Raw genomic sequence first — 13137 nt, forward strand, 5'->3', positions numbered from 1 at the left:
GAAATTAGAGGAACACATAACTTAACAAATGAAACATTCATAGGATGCTTCAATCTCCATGCAGGATGAACAAACAAAATTGACAAAAAGAGTTTAAAGGATGAGTTTTTGGAGTGTGTTTGAGATAATTTTGTAGAACAACCATATCTGTGAACCAGCTTGTGAACAGTTTATTTTATACCTAATGTAGTTAAGATTGGGTCCATTCACAAATGTTATTGTGAAGAGTATTCAGGGAAGAGTGATCATAGAATGGTCATTGTAAGTTTGAAAGTGATGTTTCAGTTCCAAGATAAGGCCTTAAACTGAAACAAAATTTATTAAGAGGAGTTATGAGGAGCGTGTTCATTAAGGCAGATTAGGAAATTAGATTTAAAAATCGTACGCAAATAGTACAGTTAAACAAAAAACACAAAATTTTGTGAACAGGCATGTCTTTAAGGAACAAAACAACTTATTACTGTTCATTAATTTTTGGGTTCTTGAATGATTTTGCAGATTGTCTGGAAATCATGTTTGATTGTAGTTTGCATTAAGCACTAAGTGATGTTGAAATAAATTTTCAGATCACAAACATATGGAAGTCATTGGAAAATCTCCTTACAAAGAGAGGACCTTCATGGTAAAATAATACGATATTGTAATTGCAAAAAATACATTGTTTCATTGGCCATTGTGTCGATTGGAGAGCTTATGCTCCCATAAACATGCCTACTCGAAATGATGGAGATTGTCCTTGTCCGAGTGGATGTAGAGATCTGGTGAACTCACTTGAAGTAGCCCATAAACATTACATCACTTACTCAAAATCACATAATTATGATGGTGCAGAACATGGCCAGTGGTCCATTGTGTTTGCACTAGCTCTTGGAGTGATTTCCTCATAGCCAAACTGCAGACCTTTTCCCTGAAACCCTGCACACCATTTCTATTTTAATAATCATCCAGTTCCCTCTTGAATGCCTGAACTGAATCTGCCTTCACCATGCATCCAGATAGTGCAGTCTATTCCTTAACTGCTCATTTTGAGAAAAAAAACCTTTTTCTCACCTTGCACTTGAAGAATCAATTTAGATGTTACACCAATTTACTGGTCTTTATTCTGTTCACTATCAGGCAGAATTGGCACATATGTAAGGACAATAATAAGCAGCTAAGACATAAACCATAGAGGAGCTTTCTTAAAGTCAGGGAAACTTTCCTCTCTTACATTTCACAGAGCACCTCCTTGATTCAAAAGCCACCGATATGCAGACCAAATGTTGGACTGCCTCAGGCCTCTCTTGAAGCGTGGCCCTTGACATCTCTTGTAGAATCCCTCCCTATGTCAGTCAAGCTGTCAATTCAGAACTTTCCTGGTATCAAAGACTTTGATGCCAATGAAAGTGGTTCAAAATTAAGCAGGATAAATTAATAAAATGGCACGAGAAAGCTGAAGAAAGTGACAAGATGGATACTTGAAAGTTTTAATAAACTTATCTTGAAAACATAAGGATTTGTTCAGGTCCTCCTAATCTTGTGTCTGAGGAGGCTTTCATGGAGACCAAACAATAAAACCCAGAAAATAAAACTATGCCCATTTCAAACTCCTTTAACAAACATAAATGAAGTACCCAACAATGTTGGATATAAGTTTTAGATTGCTTCTCAAGAACCTGCCTTGGCACAAAATCAATTTTTGAATCTGGTAGAACTGACTTCCATAAGAATTTCAACTCTATCACCTGATTAGCATCCAAATCAGGATGCGGTGATGAAAATCAATCCACAGTGACAAGATATGAATTACTGAGTTTTAAAGTTGACTTAGAAGATCACTCATAATTTTATGTATAATGTCCATAGAGTGGGAGTTTACATAATCATTTGAGCGAATGAACACTTAATGGTGATAAGTAAAATGTGCTAAGCATAAAATTACCTTAATAAAGACTCAGAGGCAATAATAAGAAAATGGAAAGTTAAGAAATTCAAACCAAATTTAACTCTCTCACGGATAATAATTCTGATAATTATTAGATAACTGAATTTTAGATAACTGAATATCAAGACACCTTGATTATGTAAGATAAATGAAACTGTACTTTACACGATCATGAATGCTAATTATCTGAAGGTATAGCATATGGTGATAGGTTCAAATACTCAAAAAAACCCTTCAATCACTGAATTTGTTGTAATTTACTGTCTCAAAAGTGACAGTATGAGATGCTAAACCAATGCCATGCAATGTAACATAAGACATTAGGAGTGGTGAATGATGGGAAATAATAGCAGCATTAAAATGTAAACAAAGGTTTTTTTTTGAAACTGAGGCAGTCACACAATTTATTAGAAAGTTGTTCTTTGGCCCAAACTTCCAAACCTTTTGTGTCATGTGCAATGTCTACTGGCTATTAGTGATTGAGATGTTTCCTAAATTAGGGGAAGCAAGTTGGTTGGGTGAACATGGATGATCAATGCAAAGAAGCAAAATATTGTGGATATCAGGGATCTAAATCTAAAACCAGATAATATTGGAAATATTCAATGGGTCAGGGAGCAGCTGCAGAGAGACAAAACATTCTCAGAACAGATCGAGAATGGCAATAAACAGATTAAATGTGTATACCACACCTTGAATGTATTTTGATTTTAAGGTAACTCATGTTTCATGCATTATTTATAATAGGTATGTCAGTTTCCAAAACGTAAACAAACTAACTCTCTTCTGCAATTAAAGCCTTTTTCAGCAGAATCACCAGTCATTGATGTATTAGATAGTCTAATCATTGTCAAAGCTCTAAATTACTTACAAATATCTTAAACTTTTAAATACATCATGTGTTTCCTTAAGTTAAGAAAACCTTACAAACCAAAAGATGACCGAGGAAGTAAGTTTAATGATATTTAAAATAGATATGTGAGTTACATTGTGTCCTGAGCCAAATCATGGAATGTTGCCCCTAAGGAACTTCAGACAGCAACACCTCAAAAGGGAGTGATATCATTCAAAAACTGAAACATGATCTCTTGCAGGTTGTGTCCCAGACTGTGGACACAGTATGAATTGAAAGAAAGGCAGTTCTGTTTGAAAGACACATTTATGTTTCACGTCTCCAGGAATGGACAAGAATGGGGTCTAAAAATATTAACTGCAATGCTGGTCTTTGTGTGCTAACCTGCTGTAGAGCTGGAGTCCTAATGGGCTAGATTGTGGTTTAAGTTCCACTGTGCTAAGGTGTGTTATGAGGGGCATAGCTGAGAACTTCATTCGATGTCCTTGTGTGTACAGATAAAACCAAAATAAATTCACTCATTGCTGAAAACAAATTGTCAGCGCAGCTCCTGCTGAAGTAAATTCTGCAAATGCTTTTGAACTAACTGCAAACCAAGAATCTCCAAACAACCACACAATCACCAAATTAAACAATATTGGAAACATCCACATTAATGTCGCATTAATATAATTAATCCACATTAATATAATTGTTATGGTCAGCCAAAGCCTGATCTGTATATTTCTTCTTTTTTTCCATTTTGGAGACACATTTTAAATCTGTGTACGTGCCATGTTTGGTATCTTTTGGCCCACTTTAGAAGTTAATAAGATCACCCATTCCTTAACACAAAAACGCCTGGTTAAATTAGTTCCTTTTAAAACATAAATATATTTGGATTGGGAATAAGTATTCACAATAGAAAGAATCCTTTCTTAAGTAACCTTGCTGTGGTAAATCAAAAGGGAGGTTGATCAAAAGAAGAGAACTGAGTCCTTCCGTCTTACCTAGGAAGAAAGCATTTGGGCATCTTATTTGGTTTTGAATTCGGAATCCTAGACCAGAGACCAATCTTAACATCATCTAAGAATTATTACCCCAGGATTACATAAATATAAGCACAAATACATACCAAAGAAAAGGAAACTATGCAACATGTCTTAGAAAAGGAAAAAGAACCTTGCCAGAAGCAGTTCAGACATGTTGAGTTACAAGAGAGTAACTTCCTTTTGGGGTGAAATGTAGGAGAAACAAGCCCGCAGAACCCAGGATGTCTAAACAATGTTCAAAACTGGATAAAAAAGGAAAAATGATGCACAAAAGATTCAGAGGGACCAAGCCAACAGAAGCCCAAATGGATTATAAAGAACGTAGAAGGGAACTTAAGGAGGCAATTAGGTGTGTAAAGAGGGATATGAAAAAATGTAGTAGGCAAGATAGATATTCTACAGGTATATCAAGGAGAAAAGAATCAAGGAAAGAATAGGGCCTATTAAGGACCAAGGGGAAAATCTGCGTGTGGACCCAGAGGACATTGTTAGAGCAATAAACAAATACTTTACTTCTGTCTTCACTTTTGAGAAGGAGGATACAGGTACAGAATTCAGGAAGGTGAACTGTAATGGTCTTGAGCAGATTGGTAACAGGGAGTGAGGAGGTACTGGCAGGTTTGGCAGGCTTAAAAGTTAACAAATTCCAGACCTGGATGACTTGTAACCTAGATTGCTGAGGGAGACAAGGGAGAAAATGACCAGTGCACTCAGTTAAATTTTTAATTCCTCTCTGGCCACAGGGCAGTGCCAGAGGACTGGATGATAGCTAAGGTGGTTCCACTTCTCAATAATGTGGTAGAGATAAGCCATGGAATTATAGAACAGTGAGTCACAGATTAGTGGTAGGGAATGATGGGAGAAAATTCTGAAGGGAGAATTAAACTCCATTTACTGAGCTAAGGTTTATTCAGGGGTCATCATCATGACTTTGTGAGAGGGAAGTCATCCTTTTCAAATCTGGTTAGAATTTTCGAAAGGTGATCAAGGAGGTAGATGCAGGTAGTGCAATGAATATCACCTATATAAATTTCACCAAGGTCTTTGTCAAGGTCCCACATGGGAAACTGATAAAGAAGATAACAGCTCAGGATCCAGGGTAGCTTCGCAAAATGAATTCAAAGTTGGCTTAGTGACAGGGGACAGAGGGTGGTGGTAGAAGGCTGTTTGTGAGACTGGAGCCTGGAGTCGCAAATCGTATGGGTTTCTTATTTTTTGTGATGTTCATAAATGATGTGGATGAGAATGTGGCAGGAATGATAAGCAAGTTTGCAGATTGGCCTGGTGGCTACAGTGAGGAAGAAGGTCTTAGGTCATAGGAGGATCAAAACTGATTGGTCAGATCAATAACAGATGTAATTTAACCCTGAGAAGTATGAAGTGATGCACTTTGGAATAAATAAAAAGACAAGGGAGTACTCAATCGGTATTCGAATAGTAGGAAGCACAGTGGAACAGAAGGATCTTGTGGTGCTTGTCCACAAATCTCTGAAAGTAGCTGAGAAGGTTAGTGGGGCAGTGAAGAGAGCATATGGCAGAGTTGCCTTTATCAGTTGAGGTATGGAGTATAAGAACAGGGTGGTTATGTTGGAGCTGTATAGAACTTTGGCGAGGCCACAGCTGGAGTATTGTGTGCAGTTCTGGTCACCACACTATAAGAAGGATGTGATTGCACTGGAGGCAGTGCAGAGGAAATCCAGCAGCATGTTGCCTGGATTGGAGCTCTTTCATTGCAAAGAGAGTCTGGATATGCTTAGATTGTTTTCTTTGGAGCAGAGAAGGTTATGGGAGGACCCTGATAGAGGTGTATATTTTATGAGGGGCATAAACAGAGAGGACAGCAAAGAGGATGTCCCCTTCATTGAAAGATCAATAACAAGGGGAACACATTTAATGTGAAAGGCAGCAGCTTCAGAGGGGAGTTGAAGAAAATGTTTTTTCACCCAGAGGATGGGTAGGTCTGGAATGCACTACCTGGAGGGTAGTAGAAATAGGAAACCTCTCAACCATTAAAAAAGATACTTGGATGAACACTTGAAATGTCATAACATTAAAGACTATGGGCTAAGTTCTGGAAACTGGGACAGGTATATATTTAGAGTACTTTTGACCATATGGAGTCAATGGGCTGTACTGTGTGCTTCCATGGTTTGATGACATAGACACCAATACAATAAAGGATGAATATTTCAATATTAAATGTGGTCATTTCCATCCAAATGCAAGCCCCTTCTGTTCCTATTGGATGTAAAGCTCTACACTATCACCAAAATCCGTGGGAGTGTGGCGATGCAGTAAACGATCTTCGCCCTGCTGAGCTGACACCACTATCTTGATGAAATAGATAAGGATGCTATCCCTTGCAAACAGTGATTTCCATTAGCTTAGTAAATGTCAATTTGTTATAATCAATGTTCCCCTCAGGTGACTTTGAAAGATTTAATAACGTGAAGTCTTCATGGGGCAGTAACCTTCAGCTCTACAGGAAAAGTCATCTGTATTCCAGACATTGTCTGCAAGTTAACCTGGAGAAACTGATATATAACTTCACAGACTGTCCTGTGAAGCTGAGATATTGGAGACAAGCCCATTCTAATTTGCAGGGTATGTGTAGAGATAGTGACAGTTGCAAATAAAATGCTTCAGGAGTTATTAAAGTTGCATTTGTTCTTCTGTCATGAGCATATGTATGTTCAGATTCTGATTGTGCTACCCTGATATATGTTTATTTAAATCAAGGTAGCACATGCAAAACCTGAAAAGGAATGTCTATCTAACTTCCAGGAGGCATTCATGGAATTTCCAGCTGGTACAGCCACTCAGACACCTGCATCTCATGATCTCCATTATCTTCTGGTGTCAAAATATTTTAACGCACTGTTTTAAACTAAGCTGATTCAGGTTATATACAAATGTTCATACATTATGGTAGATTGTGCCCATTTTATACAGCACACATACCAATGACTACTCCACTGTATATGCAGATAAGCTAACCCAGGCTTGGAGGATTATGGGTAAATGAGAGACAGTGCTTGGCTCATTGGCACTGCAGTTGTCTAAACTAGTCATGATTCGGAGATGCCGGTGTTGGACTGGGGTGTACAAAGTTAAAAATCACACAACACCAGGTTATAGTCCAACAGGTTTAATTGGAAGCACTAGCTTTCGGAGCGACGCTCCTTCATCAAGTGAAGGAATCACCTGATGAAGGAGCGTCGCTCCGAAAGCTAGTGTGCTTCCAATTAAACCTGTTGGACTATAACCTGGTGTTGTGTGATTTTTAACATTGTCTAAACTGATTGCATGACTTGTGACAGTTTTTGTGCCACTTTGCATCAGACATCTTTCAGAAGAGGCAGAGGCAACCAAACAAATTATATGTTTGTGGCACAGCGACAGAGAAGAAGGTAAGATTAATTTTTCAGAAATGGGAGAGCAACCTCACCTGAGGAGGAGCAGATTGCAAGCTATCTACAGCAGGAAGAGCATCAAGATGCAATTATACATGGAAAGCCATGCAATCACTTTATAAGAACTCCCTCACTTGCAGGACTACACATCAATGCTTAAAGGTGGCTTGTATCAATAGTGGACAGGCTTTGGGAGTTAGAGGATCAGCTATTTGCTGCAGTGTTCCTAGCCTTTGACCTGTTTTTGTAATCATTGTAAATATGTTGCTGGTTCAGTTCAGTTTCTGGTCAATCGTGATGACTAGGATGTTCTTATTGAGAGGTTCAGTAATGCAATGCCATTGAACGTGATGGTTAGATTGTCTCCTATTGGAAATGGTTATTGCCTGGCACTCATATGGCATGAATGTTACTTTCCACTTTTCAGCTCAAGTCTGGATATTGTCCAGGTCATTCTGCAATTGGACATGCACTGATTCAGTACCTAAGGAGTCATGAATGGTGTTGCATATTGTTTAATCATCGCTGAACATCCCTGCTTCTGACCTTACATTGGAAATTGAAGGTCACTGATGAAGAAGTTGAAGATGATTGGGACACGAACATGAGAACTCCTGCACAGAAGTCCTGGAGCCAAGGTGACTGACCTCCATCAACCACCATTATCTTGCTTTGTGCTAGGTATGACAACAACCAGCAACGAGTTTTCCCTTGATCCCCCTTGATTCCAGTTCTGTAAGGGCTGCTTGATGCCAAGCTCAGTCAAATGTAGCCTTGATATCAAGGCCAATCACTCTCACCTCACCTCTGGAATTAAGCTCTTTAGTCTATGTTTGAACAAAAGCTGTAATATTGTGAGAAGCTAAGTATCCAGAGGCAATTTTCAACAACACTTTGCAACATTCACTCCATTGGTGTTGTATTTAAATCGCACTTCAGGTGTTGTGAGCCAGGAGCTGTCACTCACACCCATGGTCCTGCACTGTTATCGTGAAGCAAGTGGCCAAAGACGGCAAGTTCACTTCTTGGTTCACTGACAGGAAGCCTTTGCAACATTCACTCCATTGGTGTTGTATTTAAATCCCACTTCAGGTGTTGTGAGCCAGGAGCTGTCACTCACATTGTTTCCGAGATGTCAGTGTTATAAATGCACCAGATCAACTTTACTCAGGATACAGCAAGTTCCAGGTCAAACGGCTTTGGCACTATTGCTGCATGTTGTCAGAGTCCATAGCTTTTGCAATATCCAGTGCCTCCAATCATTTCTTGTTATGGCAATTGTAATGTGAATCGAAGTGGGTGAAGATTGGCATCTGTCATACTGGGGATCTCAGGACAAGGCTAAGATGGATCATCAGCTCAGCACTTCTGGCTAATGCTTCAGCCTAATCTTTTGCACTGATATGCTGGGCTTCCCATCACTGAGGACAGGGATGTTTGTGGAGCCTCCTCCTCCAGCAAGTTGTTTAATTGTCCACCACCATTCATGTCCGAACTTGGCAGGACTCCAGAGCTTAGAATTGATCTGTAGGATCACTTCTCATTAATCATGCAGCCAGATTCTCCAGTGCCCATCTCACAGAACTGCACAGTAGGAGAAACAAAAATGCTTGCTGCTGTCAAGACTTTGCAATATTCACTCCACTGGTGTTGTATTTAAATCCCACTTCAGGTGTTGTGAGCCAGGAGCTGTCACTCACACCCATGGTCCTGCACTGTTATCGTGAAGGAAGTGGCCAAAGACGGCAAGTTCACTTCTTGGTTCACTGACAGGAAGCGCTGGTAAATGGGCTGGTCAGAAGGAGGACCCATGTCTTTTGTGCCAGCCAACCAGCAAAGGTGGTCACAACACCAAATTCAAGCAGGCTGCACCAAGATTACAACCTGGCTTCAGAAAGTTCATAATTTTCTGTCCATCACAGGGGTAAGTGCCACAATTTTTCCTCTTACGCTCACAGGGCTACCATGCACTCCAACTGTGTTACTACACACATTACTCACCGAGACTCAGGGACTATAACTCTCAGCATTGGATACATCATGTCAATAGATCTTCCTCACCTCATCCTTGCATACTACGATCACGTTTTGCCCTCTTTACTTCCTACTCACTGTCTAGGGACACCTCTCCTCCTCTTCTTCTCATTAATCACCATTATTGCTTCTCCCATCTACTACAGAGTTCTAAATTCTTTCTTTTGCTGCATTGCAAGAAAAGATGTCTCCTAACCAAGCCAAAATTACAAAAATCACCGGGCGAGTGGGGGTTAGGGTGTGATTCTGTGGAGGTAACCAACATAGGATTTCTCAAACCAAAGATATTGGGTTTGATCAAAGAGAGTGATTACGCAGGTGCAGATCTGGAGAAATCCAGAGGCAACCAATCCATTCAGTTTCATTATGCTCTGCTACTCTTCCATTGCCATCAACAGTAACTCATTCTAATTTGCACAAGGTTTTTTCCATCTTATGTAGACAGTTGTCTCACTTCCCTTGTGCAGATACTCAGCAACCCTCTGCCTCTGAAGAGCAATTCATTTGATCCTCAGCAGATACATCAGCAAACCTTTCACCTGCACTCTCACTAGCTCAGAGACTTTCACCTCAATGGATTAACTTTGTAAATTAGATGTAAGAGCGCATTCTGGTGAGCAGACCAACACATCTCTTTGGCCTTTATGGGAAGCTTATTCCTTCACTGCAGAAAGCACCAGAAGTCCCAGATCCTTAATCTCTGACATTGATGATTCTAGGAGTAAGTGAGGACTGCAGATGCTGGAGATCAGTCAAAAATTGTGGTGCTGGAAAAACACAACAGGTCAATCAGCATCCGAGAAGCAAGAGAGTTGACATTTCAGACATAAGTCCTTCATCAGGAATGGCTTGATGAAAGACTTATGCCCAAAACATCGACTCCCCTGCTCCTCTGACATTGATGATTCTAAGCAAGGTTTTATGATTTACTGTCAACAATGCTGAGACTACAAGCCATGTGCTGGGACTGTGATAGGGCCTGCCCTGAAAAAATAATTCACATTGCACCCATCATGTGGGAGAATAGAATCTGTAAGGACTCTACAGAAAAATATTCTTCCTATGAAACAACTTTTCAAGGGAGTGGACGGTTAATCAAGGCTAGGAAATGCATAATGGGATGATTACATGTCCACTGTCCCTCATAGCTTAGTGGAAAAGCTGCACAAAACACTGCTTCACTCGAGTTAAACATGGTCCTACAGAATGCTTCAGCATTTCAGAGCAATTCAGCAGTCTACGTCAGCTCTGAAGCATTGAGGACTAAGCAATAATTAATTGGTTAATAAAATTTCCAGGTAGGCGAAGGTGATATGTACTTTTAAAGTAACTTAGTTACAATCTACAATGTCCTGTACCTGAGGACACCAACAATGATGAAGAATCCTATTGCCTGAACTGCTTGACTCTTCTTATCACTGGGAAATACTATAAAATGGTGTGATGGGGAGAAAATGGCATCAGTGATATCTGGATGCATTTAGGAGCCAAGGATTGAGAAATGTCACATATGTCATTCTTGAAAGAAAACAAAATCAAGGCAGCTGTAAATATAGCACCTTGATGAGACAGCTACCCAGTCCTTCAGAGCACAAGTCTGGCTCCAGCAGTTCAATGATGGTAGCCTGGGACATTAGTACTTTGTTCTTTAGCTGTGTTTCTGGGAGCTGTGGAGAACCGAGATCTGTATGTGTGGGGTTTCACTATTGTTCTCTTCCTCCTTAGTGGGTCTTCACCTGCTAGTGCTCCCTCTAGTGGCTGTGCAACAGCAGCTACTGGAGGTAGTTGTTTCTGTGGAACTTGAGGGTTGATGACATTGTTTCCCTATATACTATCTTCGCCTGTGAGCCAAGATAACAAGAACTTCAATAACACATGTGGGCTTTTAGTTACTCATGCGTAATGGGCATCGGAGGCTGGGTCAATATTTATCGTCCAGCCCTAGTTGCCCTTGAGAAGGTAGTGGTGAGCTGCTTTCTAGAACTGCTACAGTCCATGAGATGTATGTAGACCTGCAATATCATTTGGGAAGGAATTTCAGGATTTGAACCCAGCATGAACAGTGGTATATTTCAGAGTTAGGATGGTGAGATGGAATGATGGAAAGAGAATACTACATTACTGATGGCATCCCTGAGCCCTTGAATCCATCACAATGAAGCACCATGTGATACCTGGCACAGAGCGGCATGGAGGTTTCACTGGGAGATCAATGTACTGCTTCGATAAGGAGCTCTGAGTTATGTGAATGTATCCAGATATATTTTGTATAAACAAAGTGTTCATGCTTCTTTGGTGAAGTGAAATTCTGGCATGAGGTTGCTGTGATAGCACTGCACATCCTCCCCCAAAAAAGAAAGCCACTTTTAAGGATCACAGATCATGTCCATATCTGTTCACAATTCAGTTTGTGAGTGTGGTGATCTGAAGCACTGCCTTCCAATGATACAGAAATGCCAAAAACAATGAAAGTATTAACTAGCATCTGATTAAATTTACTTCGCTGGAAATAATATGGAGGCAATATGTGCAAAACCATGTAATGGCATTGACTGCTTTAGGACTTAACTTGTAATGTCAGTCTTGGACTTAAATTGGATAAAGCATAGCAGGTCAGGCAGGTGGATAAAGCATAGCAGGTCAGGCAGCATCCAAGGAGCAGGAGAGTCAATGTTTTGAGCATTAGCCCTCTATCAGGTTTGTTCTAATACCTGAAATGTAGACCCTCCTCTCCTGCTGGCTCGGACGCTGTCTGACCTGCTGTGCTTTTCCCAGTGCCACGCTTTTTGACTCTGACTCTCCAGCATTTGCAATCCTCACTTTCTCCTTGGACAATAAATGAGATGGTAATGAGGTGCAATAATGTTCGCTGGATTGCATTACTGAATCATTAGATGAGTGATTAATAAAAAATAATTCTCCTAGCGCAGCTTCAAGTTCAAATAATTTTATTCCAACCCCCCGAAGGGTCTGTTTCCATACTGTATAACTATGCGTGTAGTACTACCATTTTGTACTATAATTGCTCAAGTGATTTTGGATCAAAGGTGGCACAGTTTTAATGCAGGATAAGCACCTGATCCTTCACATTTCATTTTGAGTTGCTGTCCCTGTAGTCCACAATAACCTTTCAGCGACCCACTCGTTTCCATCTAGCTACTTTTGACAACAGTTAATATCCCTGCATAACGTGATTGAAGCATATGCAGTGTGTTTGCTGTATAAGCTTCTGACACTTGCTGCAGTTGTGGCATTGATGTAGCACAGTACAACACAGCAAGGTGCTGTGAAACTTGAAAGGGTTCAGAAAAGACCTACAAGGATGTTGCCAGGGTTGGAGGATTTGAGCTACAGGGAGAGGCTGAATAGGCTGAGGCTGTTTTCCCTGGAGCATCAAAGGTGACCTTATAGAGGTTTATAAAATCATGAGGGGCATGGATAGGATAAATAGACAAAGTCTTTTCCCTGGGGTGCGGGAGTCCATAACTAGAGGGCATAGGTTTAGGGTGAGAGGGGAAAGATGTAAAAGAGACCTAAGGGGCAACCTTTTCACGCAGAGGGTGGTACGGGTATGGAATGAGCTACCATAGGAAGTAGTGGAGGCTGGTGCAATTATAACATTTAAAAGATATCTGGAAGGGTATATGAATATTAACGGTTTAGAAGCATATGGGCCAAGTGCTGGCAAATGGGACTAGATTAGGTTGGGATATCTGGACAGCATGGACGGGTTGGACTGAAGAGTCTGTTTCCTTGCTGTACATCTCTATGACTCTATGAGGAGAAAGTGAGGTCTGCAGATGCTGGAGATCAGAGCTGAAAATGTGTTGCTGGAAAAGCGCAGCAGGTCAGGCAGCATCCAGGGAACAGGAGAATCGACGT

The sequence above is a fragment of the Chiloscyllium plagiosum genome, chromosome 4 (genome assembly GCF_004010195.1).
Source record: "Chiloscyllium plagiosum isolate BGI_BamShark_2017 chromosome 4, ASM401019v2, whole genome shotgun sequence".
NCBI classification, from domain to species: domain Eukaryota; kingdom Metazoa; phylum Chordata; class Chondrichthyes; order Orectolobiformes; family Hemiscylliidae; genus Chiloscyllium; species Chiloscyllium plagiosum.